General features: G+C 34.7%; 1 pseudogene; it reads right to left on the bottom strand.

Annotated features, from left to right (window-relative positions):
- Nucleotides 1-11,090: 11,090 nt before the first annotated feature.
- On the bottom strand, nt 11,091-11,908 carry LOC119538526 (annotated as a pseudogene).
- Nucleotides 11,909-15,140: the final 3,232 nt, after the last annotated feature.

Genomic DNA, 15,140 nt, shown 5'->3' with positions numbered 1-15,140 from the left:
GATTGTTCTTGGAGAAATTCTGATGTAATGACAAGAAAAATAATTAAAATATCAATGATGATCATACACTTATATAAAACATTTTCCATGTGTCAGACATTGTGCTCAGACATTAAAATATATTAATTTCAGTCTCTGAAAAATCCTGAACTATAAATCAAATGGCCCAGCTTTCACATAAGGAAACTGAGGCATCTATAAATTAAGGAACTCATCTGTGGTTGTGTAGTTCGTTAGTGTTGTGCTGGATTTTGAACCCAGGAAGATTATTTTAAGAAGCAGAATTTGAATTAAGGATTTTCCTTAGGGGAAGTAATTTTCTACAATATTGTAGAAAACACGTGTTTTTCACAGTTCCATCATTCTTAAGTTTGATACTTTTTAAAAATATTAATACAGCAATGAATGTAAATTTAGTGCTAAAAAGCATTTCTGAAGATCATGTAAACCTTTAGAGGAGATAAAACTGATACAGTTATGATGCCCAGAGAGAGGACACTGGAGGTGTCCTGGCCCTGGTAAGGACCAGGCCCTGGTAAGGTAGTCTTTTTGAGTCACTACAGGAATTTGTGAGTTTTGAAAACATGTGGATGTTGAAGGAAATATAGCCCTGTATTTCTTCAAGTTTTCCTTTGATTCTCTCTTGATGCTTCAATAATCACCTTACTGTCCTGAAAATAATGAAACAACCTGGTAATGTGATGAAGTAGCATTTTCTGACATTCCTGTGTTTTCATTCCCACATTGTTTAGTGTCTTCTTAGAGTCACCCAATGCTCTCAAAACACTAATCATTAGTGTGAGAACACTTGGTCATTAGCTTTTTAAAAAATCCAATTAGCAATTTTATTGAGATATATTCACACACCACACAATCCAAACTAAACAACCAGTGGTTCACAATATCATCACTTAATTGTGTGTTCATCACCACAATCAATTTTAGAACATTTTCATTACTCCAAAAACAAAACAAAACAAAATAACAAACTCAAAACATCCCATACCTCTTGCTACCCCTATTATTTACCCCTAGCATTGGTGTGGTATATTTGATAATGTTAATGAAAAAATATTAAAATATTACTGTTGACTATAGTACACAGTTTGCAATAGGGGCATTTTCCTAATATACCACTCTATCATTAACTGCTTCGTACACGCAGAAGTTTTAACTAGGTTAAAATTTAAGTATTTGGACCATTATCTTTTAAATCTCTGTTGTTTTTTAATGTGACAACTTTAGCCATACTATAGTATGAAATGGCTGTACTACTATATGACTACACAATCTCAGAACTGGAGGGTAATTGAAAATGTGTTTTGCCCAAGCATTCCATATTTTCCAGAGCAAGATCATCAAAGATTACAGATTGTTACTGAGACACTGCCTCATTGGGTATTGTAGAGGGGTGCTGATTAACTCCACATTGGTGATTATCATGTTATGATTCATTCTATCTTTGTAATATTTCTTTATGTTATTTTGAGAGAGAAAAAGATCATGTACTTGCAAGGTATTTATAACCATAAAAGTCTCTGTTTGACCAATTATGATTACAAAAAATGTTGTCAATAATAAGTATGTTGGTGAAAATTTCAGGTACATAAAAGGCTCTTAATATAACACCATCTAAGGTTTCCTGGCCAGCTTAAGGCAGAAAGGAAGTATCATCTTTTTTCATAGTTAAATGTCATTTCTGACTTTCATAAAAGTGTATTTCCTGCACGAGGATAAGAGATTCATCAGGGTAGTAACAAAGACCTCATGAAAAACCAACGTTATGAAAGAAGCATGCATTTTGGAAACAAATGATACAATTTCAATTTCAAGCTTTGCCGTTTGCTGCTATCTTTTGTGAATTACTCAAATTTTCTGAATCTTGACTTCATTATATGTAAAATAAGAAAAATAAGGATTCAATAGCACATAGCTAAAGCTGTTTAAGTATTAAATTAGAAAACAATGTTAAAATTCTTAGTTCTGAGTCTGACAGTTATGGATTACAGGAAACGTTTGCTCACCCTTTTAATTTTTAATGCTATGACTACTCAGTATGATTTTTAAATGCTTATATGAATATAAATCTTAAGTCTTTGAGCAAGGGCAAAACTGGTCCATCAAACATCAGGTAGGACCAGTGTGAGACAATGGGAGGCTCAACTTTCTTTCCTGAATCTCCTTTTGACCTCCTTGGTTTTGACTCACTAACTACTGTCCTATAAAACATTTTTCAGATTCTCCCCTTTCCTTTCTCATCACTATCTGGTTCACTATAGTTCTCCTTTTCTACTTTCAGGTTGGTAGGTATGGTAGCGTGCTGGTTTGAATCTGTTATGTACCTCAGAAAAAAACCATTTTCTTTTAATCCATTCTTGTGGGGGCAGACCTATTGTGGATGGGACCTTTTGGTTCAATTGAGATGTGACCCAGCCCATTCAAAGTGGGTTTTAATCCTGTACTGGAGCACTTTATGAGAGCACAGAGAGAAAGAACCCCCCCCCCCCAGAAATGCTGAGAGAAGCACCCATAGGTGCTCAGAGATAAAGCCACTGGAATCAGAAGCTGAAAGCAAGGGAACCCAGGAGAAAAGGACCAGAAGATGCAAGCCATGTGCCTTCCCATGTAATAGAGGAACTTTGGACATTTTCTTGGTCTTAGAATTGTAACTTATAACTCAATAAATCCCCATTGTTAAAAGCCAACACATTTCTGATATATTGCATTTCAGCAGTTTTAGCAAAGTGAAACAGCAAGAGATATCAAATTGCAACCACTACTCAGACTACCTCCCTGAAATGTTCCTGCCTTACACTGTGAGATCACTGATTTCTTCATCCCTCAATTACAATTGTTATTATAACAATCTATGGTTCCAAAGGCTTCAGTTGTGCCCTGTTATATAATCTATCAAATCTAATTGTCTCTGCTTGGTTTTACCTTAAGCTATAACTTAGTTATTTCCCAGTGTTCAGCCTTCTTTAATTATGACAACATTCTTTTACTCCTTGACTTATTTCATTTTCCATTTCTTTTACCGGGAACATCCTGTTTTAGTAGTCTACTGATTAGAATACTTCTTATACTTAAAGCATTAGAACAAAGCCAGTATTACAAAAACTTTCCCTTTTTACTCAAGCAAAAGTTTCCACATTCTTGGCATAACTACACACATTAATTTTCAGAAAAGCAAAATTTTGTATGTCAGGTTCACTATTTATGCATATTACTCTCATCTCTTGACAAGATTTGAGATATGAGGCTATTCTCACATTTTATTATTTTATTTTTAAATAATGCTAGGTACATGACAGGTAGTCTCATAACAGAAATAAGTATGATACCTCAGGGAAGAAGGGAAGGAGTAGAGTTTAACAATGTGAACCCTCAGTAAATGGACATATGGATATATAGATAATAAAGTATTTGGACTACACAAGACATCCCTGCTTCAGAGGTTCCAGGACCCCAATCTCTCCCACACAAGTGAAAGTTACCACAAGTCACCTCACCTGAAGGCAACTCACCTGAAAATCTGCAACCGATATTAAATATATCCAGGATAATGATGGCACTTCTTTTCAATATGAACAAATTGGGGTGGTCTCTGCCTATACACCCCTGAAGACTGAGAAACTGATTAAGTGAAAGGAAGGGGTAACAACAAACAGATAGGTTTTAACAAAGGATTATGAATACTGAGTCTTCATATTAATTGTTTTAGATGCTAGAGTATTGGAATAGCTAGAGGGAAATGGCTGAGAATGTGGAACATAATATTCATTGAAATTTGCTCTATAGCTACTCATTAAATTGTTCTTTGAAAGTTATCACTTTTCTGTATATGTTATATATTACAATAAGGAAATAAAAAACTTGCAGAACTGTAACTGATAACATTGTTTGAAATTTTTTCTCTAACTGATTGTTAAATCGTACTTTTAAAGTTTTCACTGTTATGTATATATGTTAAATTTCACAACAATAAAATGAAAAATAAAATTCTCCAGGAAAGTTCCCACTCAGGATTCAAACAATTTTTATAATATCAAGAGGTTTATATGTACACAAGTAGTCCACATTGCATTTAAATTAATGTTCTAGGAACAATGTTTTTCTTTCATAATACCAAGAAATCTCAGAAAAAGGAGAGAGAGACACACAGAGAGAGGGAGAAAGAGAGAGACACACACACAGAGAGAGAAAGGAGAGAGAGAGAATTGGAAGCTGCCTCTTTGGGAAAATATCTAGGGTTTATGTATGCCTCCATGACCTCAGACATTTAGACCCTACAGAATCTCTTTACTGAAACATTTCTTTTTAATCACAAACCTAGAAATTAGATGAAATATTCTCCCACATTCCATTTTGGAAGAATGTAATTTCTTCTAAATCACTGGAGACAATGTCTCACCAAGTCTAGTTGAAGTATTTCTGTAAAAGTTTTTAATTGTAGTTACAAATCATGATAACTACAGTCAAACACAAATGAAAAGAAAAATTAGCTAACATGCAACTATTGAGGGATCATTTAGGTTAACGTTGCTATATTGCTTTTCTTTTTCTTTTCTATGTATATACGTGTGTGTGTGTGTGTGTGTGTGTGTGTATGTGTGTGTGTGTTTAGCTCTATGGACTATAAATATATAGAATATGCATCCTGTTTTTTTTTTAATTTGACCTAAAATAATCATCATTGTCCTTGGAAAACATTGATTCCCTTAATTAAAATTAACTTGTGTTTTCTTTTAATATGGCCACACCAATGTTCAAGTTTATATTATTATAATTGAATCATAAAATCTGTTAGCATACATATCTTCTTGGCAATCACAAATGCATTTTTTGAAGCATGTTTAACTCTGTAAAACCACTGTGTGCTGACCACTCCATTTGATCCGCTGCACACAAATACCACCCAGTTAGATCCACTTTTGCTTTCCCTGGGCTCCTGACAATCTGACTAAGCTTTTCCAGACTCTCTACCTGTACCACACCAGGAGAAGTCTATCAAGGGCCACATGATTCTCTTTTATAGACAGCATGGCCTTGTTCCAGAATCCCAGGTACCTGGGATTTCCTTTAGCTCCACACTGAGCATCCATCAGGAACATTTTATTTCCAATTGAAAGTGGAACAGGCAGATACATTTTAAAAGTTCATGATTGTTCACATTATTTTATCAATGATATTTTCTTCAACTTTTGAACAAATGGCACACTTTTATTAGGCAATCTTTTAGCAGTTAGGGTGTTGTTATTACTACTGTGGTAAAAACACTCATATTAGGTCAATGACAAAAAGATACACAGAAAAAAACATTGGTATTTAACTGGAACAATTTCAAATGAATTTTATGAAAACTCATGGTTTAGTATTAGGCTTGTATGAAAACTGAAACTGGAACCAACTAGAACTGTGCAGTTTAAAATCAAAGTCATCCTTATAAATTTTCTGTGTCTTTTCTGTACTGTTCCTTAATAGTGCTACTGCTGACAGTACTTTATTGAATAGGTTTTATTTACAGGAAAATAAGCTTTAATTTAAGATGACTTCCAGATTATACAGTGGAGAACAATTTTCCTAGTTTTCCATAAAGATGGAAAGACTCCTACTAAATGAAAAAAAGCCATAAAATTATATTCACAAATATAGCACTCTTCTATCTCAAAACCTTTCACATGTTTAATCACAACACTAATACAACAACATAAGAATCAGTGATTCTGCCAAGTTGGTTAGGTACAATATGCCAGTAATGAAAATAATGCAAAATCTTCTAACAGATATTACTTCAAGCCAAAAATGAAAATTTGTTACTAAGTAAAGATAAAATGATTAAATATATTATAATTTTAAATGTTACATTAATGGTACATTATAAAAATGTAGTAAATGCTGAAAAATCTATATATGTATCTGAAAACTTTAGACTTCAAAATAGAATCTTACCACACAAACCTTAATGTATTGTACAATATATATATGCATATATATATGATTTTTCTACTGTTTTAGTTATAAAGTTTCATTTAGTATGTACTGAAAGTTATGATATAGTGGAAAGAAGGGTTGAGAAAGCAAATATTTGACACCTCCCAGGAGAGGTAGCTTCGTAAAGTTTCACCTTCAAATTATGACCAGTCCTGGCTCATCCACTAACAGGCTATATAGCTCTGAACAAATCACTTCGCCTTTTGCTGCCAGTTTTTATGCTACAAAATTTCATCCTCATGAATGTTTCATGTTGTACTACTGAAGACTAAAATGTATCCAAAGATAAAAACTGACATTTAATTTCCTGATTAATCTGTATGATCTGAAGCTCCAAGTTTTCCATCTGAATTGAAAAATACTGAAATATTGAAATAACTGAAACTGTGGAACTGTAACCCATAGCATTCTTTGAAATTACCTATTTAACTACTTGCTAAATTGTACTTTGAAAGTTTTCACCTTTCTGTATATATGTTATCTATCACAATAAGGAAATAACTGAAATAGTAGAACTGTAACCCATAACATTCTTTGAAATCTGCTCTCTAACCACTTGTTAAATTGTACTGTTAAAGTTATTACTGTTCTGCATATATGTTAAATTTCACACTAAAAAATGTATTAAAAAAAAAAGAAAAATACCAAAAGCAAAATGAACTGAACTGAAACCAAATCTGCTTGATTGGTTAATTTACTGAGTATGTCTTTTTATGATTAATGAACTCCATTCATTTTCCTTCTCAGAAATCAATTATTTTATTAGATAGCAACAGTCTTGATATTTATAACAAAAATAATAATATATTTCAACAACTGAACCAACAAAATGGCATTTTTTTCCAGGACATGAGAAATTTCAGGGAGTACAAAGAAATAATAGAAAGCTGAATCCACAATTTAAATACTGTCAATTTCAGGTACTTATATCTTCTCCATGACCCTAAGATACCAACCTGGGAGAATTATAACTGGAGTAGTACCTGGTGGGACACAAACAAAACAATTAGTTGTTGACATATTTTCTCTTGTATTGCAGTAGATGTATTTTCTTCTAATTTGTTAGGGATCAGTACATCACCAAATCTATTCCATTAGCTTCTTTTAGAACTTGAATTATTGAAATAAGGCATATTCACTTAAGAAAATAGGTACTACGGATTTGAGAAGAAGAAAAAAGTAAATAACAATTCAGAAATTGTTATTACTGACTCAATCGCATTTCAAATTCCACATTCAAATTCATACTGAAGAAACCTGGCAAACACTACCTTAGCCAAGCAGTGAAGTGACATCACCAGTGACATCATGCATTCCTTATATGATGGCACAATGTGAAACAGCACCTCACCTCTGTGATGTGCTTCCCCAAAACTCATAGCCTCAGTTTAATCTCAGAAAATCATCAAAAAATTCAGATTTGGGAACATTTTATAGGATATCTAGCAGGTACCCCTTAAGATTGTCAAGATCATGAGAAACATGAAAAGAACAAGAAACTGTCACAGCCCAGAAGAGACTGGGGAGACATGGCAAGCAAATGTAATGTGGTACACTGGATTGTGTCCTGGCACAGAAAAGGTATTATGGAAAAATTGGTGGAACCCTAATAAAGTCTGGAGTTTGATAATAGTAATGTACTACTTTTTTTGTTAGGTTTGACAAATGTATGATGATGATGATGATGCAATAAGTTAATTATGTGGATAACTGGGTGAAGGGTGGATGGGAAGTCACTGCATTATGTTCACAACTTGTTTGTGTACCTAAAATTATTCACAATTAAAATATTTCTTTTAAAACTGTCAGCATTCACCTTAAATAAGTTCATTTAATCCAGCCACCTCCACCACCGCAACCACCATCGCCTTACACCAAGACACTGTCATCTCTGACCTGAAAGGTGTAAGTGTGTAAGTAATTTCTCAATATCATCTTTTTATTACACATTTGCCAGATTGCTTTTTAATGAACATGACTGTGGGTGTTGGGGGCAGGTAGTTAACATTTTTGAGGTCTTCATTGCTAATTAATTCGTAATTCATTTCATGTGCATAAAAGCCCATATTTCCTAATAATTAACCCATTTCACAAATAAAGTAAGCAAGTCATAGAGAGTCTATTTTCTCAGGTCACAAAGGCACTATGTGGAGTTGCCATGATTCAAATACCACTCTCCCCACGCAAATAGATCCTGAAGAAATATAGCAACCTAAGACATACTTCAATCATAATAATTATTGTAAGTGTTTTTTTAATATTCTCAATCAACACTTTTAAAGGTTTATTGAAGGGAAAGATTATTTTTCTGCACAAAGCTTATATTTAAACTTTTAAAACCCTGAAAACTTAAACATAAGTCCAAATTATGTAGTCCCTTCCCTAAAACTGAACCTTTGAAACTCTGAAGTTTCAGGAAAATAATAAATCATATCTTAAACACATCCAACACAAGGAAAATTAAATGAGGATTGAGAGATTAGGTGATGGTTTGGGGAAGGTGGCTTTCCCTTTTTACTATGTACACTACTACATTAAAATTTATTAAAAAAACCATGGCTTTTTATCTCTTGAAACTTTCTTCTAAAGCGTAATAATATAATACAGAAAATGCTACTATAGATATGGAATGAATCATAAATCCACTTGATAATAAAGGAAGAAAATCAAGATGCTTACGGAGAGACAACTAGATCAAAGTCTACTATGCACAAAAATTAATCTGACATCTATGTATACTTCCAATAATAGTTTCTCCAAGCTTATGGGAGAAAGATATCATGAAACTGTAATCCAATAGTAACACATCAACTTCTATTTAAGGCTGAGTTTTGATTTTATTACTTTCCTTTTATATTTCTTTACTGCATTTTCTACCCCCCACTCTATTGTATTCCATCTTTGCATTGTTAATAACTAGCACAGTGCCAAGGTATATATTAAAAATATATTTTGTAAATGAATAGATGAAAATCAATATCTTACATAATTTTCAAATCATAACTGTAAATACAAAGTAATTTTGTACATATTAGCTCACTTGTGTTTTGAAATAAAAATGACATTAATATGAGATTCTAATAACTGCTTTGACATAGAATGTGATTTCCAGAAGAAAATAGCATTCTGGATATTAGCATTGTGGAAGTTATTGTGAATATTCCAAGCCTGCATTGCTAATTAGAGGCAGAAATTGGGCCATTCCCCATACCTTTAACTCTCTGCAGTATCTATACTCTCTGAAACTCTCCATGCAGTAAAGCAAAATGAAAACTTTCTGAAAGCATAAGCTAATTATCAGTGAGAATGATTGGTGTTAACTAAAACCTGAAAAGAGATTGAATGCTTATGATTTCATGAATATGAACTAAAAGTATAAAACATTAAAATATCTAGCAGTGATTAAAGCAGTTATTGAAGCAAAAGTGATATCCCTTATTACAGTTCAACAAAGGCAATACATTTTCTTTTAAAATTACAGAATGGAACAATGGATGGATCTTTATGATTGCTTTAATATGATGACGATGCTATGACAAATACCACAGACTGGTTGGCTTAAACATCAGGAATTTATTTTCTCACAATTTTGGAAGGCTGAAGTCCAAAATCAAGGCCTCAGCAGCATCATGCTTTCTCTGAGGCCTGCAGCATTCTGGAGGCGGCTTCCTGGCACTTCACAGATCAGTATCTGCCTCTGTCACATGGCCAGTTGTCTCCTTCTGCCTCCTCCTGTGCCCTCTTCCTCTTTACAAATTTCCTCTGTTTATAAGCATTTCACTTATATTGGATAAAGGCCCATCTGGTCAGTTTGGCTTCACCTTAACTAAACATCTTCAAAGATCCTATTTACAATGGGTTTACATCCAAAGGACTGCGGGTTAGGATTTTAATATGTCTTTGTGGGGGATGTGATTCAACCTATAACAATGATATTTCAGTTCATCTACAAGTCCAATATTATTTGGCTCTTGATGTAATATATTTTGCATTTTACTGTGCATCTGTTTTTAAAGCATATATAAACATGTGGACACACAACATAAATGCATATACACATGAATTATATATGATGTAATATTATATATGTAATATGTAGTATACACATCAAACACTTAAATATCTAAATATACAAAATATAAATATATTATTATGCACAAACATGTATATTTATAAATATGAGTATCAATCAATCTACATAGAAAGAGAGAAAGAGAGAGAAACCTTGGTAATCATAAAATGTGGAAGTTGTGCCAACATTTTTCATTCATTGATTTCTGCATTAAAACACTTTATGGTGAATTAAATGTAAAGGTCTTTAATTAGATAATACATTTACCTGATATGACCAAATGATGAGATAAAAAGAAAAATAAATTCCTACATGCTACTTTCCCTCAATCTAGTAGTTTTTCTTCCCGAGGTAACCACTCCCACCAGTTTTGTTTTGTTTTGTTTTCTGCAATAAGGAAACTTTTTATTAAACAAATGGATGCACTTATTTTGTACAAAACTACAAAATAAGTACTTTCCTCTGCCTGGCTCCAGAGGCCACCACTCCAGAACCTCACATTCACATAAACACACTTTCCAGGACATCAAGACAAGAGGCTGAATGAAAGTGCAATTCTGAAAGTAATTTCACATAATCAAAGTGGGGAACAAAAACAGACAGAGGTTGGCAGGTCTCTTGGTTAGCTCTCTGCCAATAGACGCTAGTCCTATTGTTTTAACAAGAAACATTTTAGGAACAGACATGCCTGAGCATTTATTTAAGTAATATTGCCCAACTCTCTTGGTAGTGTCTCTTCCAATTCCATCTATCCTGACGTTGTAGCTAGCTTATTTGTAACTCCTTCAAGAAATTCTCTCCTGGTTTATATCCCTTTTAATTGCCCATCTCCCTCTGAGCTTCAACACAAAGCAAAACAAAAAAACAGAAGGACAGTAAGTTTCAAAAGGATGTCAGTTGAGACCTTTTATAGAAAAAACTTACGTCTTAGAAGTCAACTTGTCAAACTTATGCACAGCTGAAGACAACAGATTGTGAAAACAGATCTAGCTAGAAAATATCTCAGGTACCCAATTAGATCCAGTTATTCTGCATCTGTGGATTTAAAATGATCATCACCCACAGTGGAATAGATGTGCCCCTTGTTGCTAAGATAATCCACAGCTTGCTTGACTTAGGCTACCTTCATGTGCTGTAGCTGGTTCTTTGAGATCATGAAATTTCAATCCTTCAGGTCTTGGGAAAGTTCTTTTTTAAGCAAACTCAGCACCTGGTTTTTGGGCCACAGTGAGGCCATTGGTTGGCATGAATTTATTCTGACCAAAGTTCCCTGCTTCTCCCATTCCTGGATTGGCACTAGGTGCTCTTCCTGCTGAGGGCTGGTTGTGGGATTTGCTCAGCATCATGTGTGCATTGAGTACTTCCAAAATATGTGTGGTGAACTCATTCAAATTCTTCAGGGCTATGATCTTAAAGGCAACCAGGCTTTTTTGTTTTGAAAAGATCTCAGGTGGTCAGCCACTTTCACATATGTTTCTGAAGGAGCCACAGTATTTTCACTGCTTGCATCATCTGTGTCAACCCACTGGTGAACATCCATGGGTGCAGCTGTCATGTCAGTTATTTTGCAAACAATGTTGGTTGGAGCCCTCCCTGCAAGTCTGATCATGCCTATGATAGTGACTTGTGAAATCCCAACATTCCCAACTTTGAACACTTCATCAACCAGAGTGGTGGAAAGCACTCTGGCATATGGTACAAGGTACTATGTGCCAGGCTCAGGTTCTTGATTTCTTTTCAGCTTGAGTAGATGTCTGCAATCCAAAGTCCCTAGGGGACTGCATGTGGCCACCCGCACCCCCAGGTGGAGCTGCCATAGTTTCCAAATCCACTATTCCACATCTTGTTCTCAACTTCCTCAGGTAGGAGGCTCAGCAGGCTCTGGTCCCAGGGGTCCCCCTGGCACCTCAGGACTGGGTTGTTGCCACAGCACTGCAGCTACTTTTCTACCAGTTTTATGTGAACATTAAAAAATTAATAAAAACATATACCTGCTCATCACACAGAGATATACAAATGCATTCTTTACCTAAATGGTATCCAGTTACAAATTAGTAATACTAAGTGGTTCTTACTCAATTTTTCTGAAGTGCTATATTTTGGAGACTGTTCCAGTTTGCTGAAATTTCACTGAAGAAAGGCTGATGGCTTCTGGAACACCTTTGTCAGCTGGGAAGGCACACGACTGGCGTTTGCTGGTCCTTTGCTCCCAGGTTCTGGTTTCAAAATGGCTTTCTCCAAAATGTCTCTGGGTTTCTGTCTCTCTTAGCTTCTCTCTCACTTAGCTTCTCTCTCTCAGTCCCTGTGCATCCTTGTTTGTTTTCCCAGGGTGTTTCTCTAAGAGTTTAGGAGTCCTGTCTTAGCTCCTCCAGGGCAAATTCTGTGCTTCATCTCTTTGCTTAGCATCTCCAAATTTCTTTCTGTCTGTTATCTCCAAGTGTCAGTGTTGGTGTCTGCTCTTGGGCTCTCTTAATCAACACCCACCATGAATGCGTGGGGCCACAACTCCATGGAAATAATCTAATAGAAAAGTCTCACCCACAATAAGTTCCCATCCACAAGACTGAATTAAAAGAATATGACCTTTCCTGGGGTACATAACAGTTTCAGACCAGCACAGAGGCCCTTCCATTTAATTATTCATAAAAATGACTAAATTTTTAATGGTTGCATGCTGTGATTTTTTCAATGTGCTATAAATTTATTAGCCAAACATATATTAATGGACACTTAGAAGTCTTCATTTTTTTGCTGTTACAAAGAACACTTCAAAATATCCAAATGCACATTCCTTTACATCTGTTAGTCACAATGTAAACTGAATTCTCAGAAGCAGAATTGCTGGGTCATAAGGTATATTTTATTTATGTGTGTACTACCAGACTACTCTCTGTGGTAATTCTGCCAACATCCACTCTCACCTGCAATATATGAGACTGGCTGATTCCCTATTCCTTGCTATGTTAGACAGATTTTCACTCTACAGATCCTGCTTCGAGGAAGGACATGTTCTTCCAACTGTCAACCCCTTCACAGGTGACCCCAGCTGTGGAGAGCCACCAACCCAGGCTACTGATTAACATAGGGTTATAAAGGCCTGGTCACAGGGGGACAACACTGATGGGTCATATATATAGCAAAGTTCCCCTTGGGGTAAGCCAGGGATTGGTGGGTGCATCACAGTTTGAATTATCACTTTGTCCCAAATTGCATCCTTTTCTTCCCTTCCATAGCTATAGATCCCTAAAATAGACTCTGCATCCCAAACTCTGTCTCAGCATCTGCACTCAGAGAACACAACTGCAACACTGGCCAAATTTACATTTTTTTCCAAATTCTTCTGGTAAACATTTTTATTGAAGTATAACTTAAATATAAATACAGTAAAATGCACAATTACTATGAGTACAACTCAACTAGTATATTTATCAAGAAGAAGACATAGATGATTAATGACATATTGACAGAAGCCTCCTTTATGTTCACCTATTCAGCACTCCTAAAATGTAATAGCTATTCTGACTTACATTACTGTAGAATAATTTTGCCAGTTTTGAACTTTATATTACTATAATAATACGATATATGTACTTTGCTGTTTGCCTTTTCTTGCTTAACACTATGACTATGGAATTCCCTAATATTCTGAGTATCAGAATATCAGTCTTTTTCATTTCTATACAGTGTTCAACTGAAAAAATACAACCAAAATTATTGATCTGTTCTTTGATGGACATACAAGTTGTTTCAGTTTTCAGCAATTAGAAATTGTGTTGTCATGAAAATTCATGTCCCAATCTTTAGTTTCAATTATGCTTTGTGTTTCTACTGGGTATATGCCAAGGAATGGAATGATGAGTTCATACTGCCAAAGAGTTTTTCCAAATATTTGATCAACACTGTTACCCAGCAGTTCATGCCAACTATTGGTTTTACCAATTTATTTTTGGTGTTTCTGTTTATTTGATTGTTTGCTCAAACCTCTAGGGCTGTTTCTATATTTTCAATTAATAGGAGCTCTTTCTATATAATAGTAATTATATTTATCTCACAAATCAGTTGCAACAATGTTGTCTAGTTTTTCCTAGGCTGTTTCCCCAGGAGAAGATCCCAAGACAAGGATTTGAATGCAAGTAGTTTACTTGGAAGATGATCCTAGAAGGCACTAGTAGGGAAGTATTAAAATGAGACAGGGAAGGGAAGACAGACAGTAGAGGATGCATTACTGAACAGATTATTTTTGCAGACAACTGGAACTCAGTATTATTGGGGACTTCTGGAAGATAATGTAGAACTTAACTCAGGCCTGTCCCAACCAAGGGGGAAAGGAAGCTGGGGTATTCATCCACCAATTACCTTCTATCATTGGTTGAGACTCATACTGGAGGTGTTAATTACCTAGCACTTTTGGGCTGCCCTATGCATGGACTGACCATACTACAGGAAAAAAGGCCAGGAAAAAAGCTGCCAGGGAGAGATGCATGGGTATTTGCAGTAAGAACCAGTTGGAGAAAAGAAAATACATAAATAAAATCAGAAAACAGAAGTGATTAATAAAGAAAATAGCAAACATAAAATAGAGATGAATAATTCCAAAGCTGGTTCTTTGAGAAAAGCGGCAAATATGAACAAATTCTCTTAAGTCTAATAAAGGAAAAAAGAGAGAGAAGGCAAAAATAACTAGTATTTCCCACAAACCGTATCATCACTATAGATACTGCCAACTTTAGAGAATATTATGAAATGTTGAGTCATTAACTTTGAAAACTTAACTATAATAGATAACTTCCAATGAAAATAAAAATAACACTGACTGAAGAAGAAATCGAGATCATAATTTTCCTGCCACTATTAAAGAAAGCAAATCTGTAAGTGAAAACTTTCTTATGCAATTCAAAACTCTCCTATTCACCAGTGAGCTCTAATATTCAGGAGACTTTTACACTGAATTAAATAAGATACACTTCCCAACTCATTTTAAGAGATCAGCATGATGTTGAGACCCAAACCTTATAAGGACAGTAAAAAAAAGATAAAATTATAGAACAATTTCATCTATGAGCATAGTTTTTAA

Source organism: Choloepus didactylus, chromosome 6 (genome assembly GCF_015220235.1).
Source record: "Choloepus didactylus isolate mChoDid1 chromosome 6, mChoDid1.pri, whole genome shotgun sequence".
NCBI lineage: Eukaryota > Metazoa > Chordata > Mammalia > Pilosa > Megalonychidae > Choloepus > Choloepus didactylus.
The sequence above is the reverse complement of the archived record's forward strand: the minus strand, read 5'-3'. Positions and strand labels throughout refer to the sequence as shown.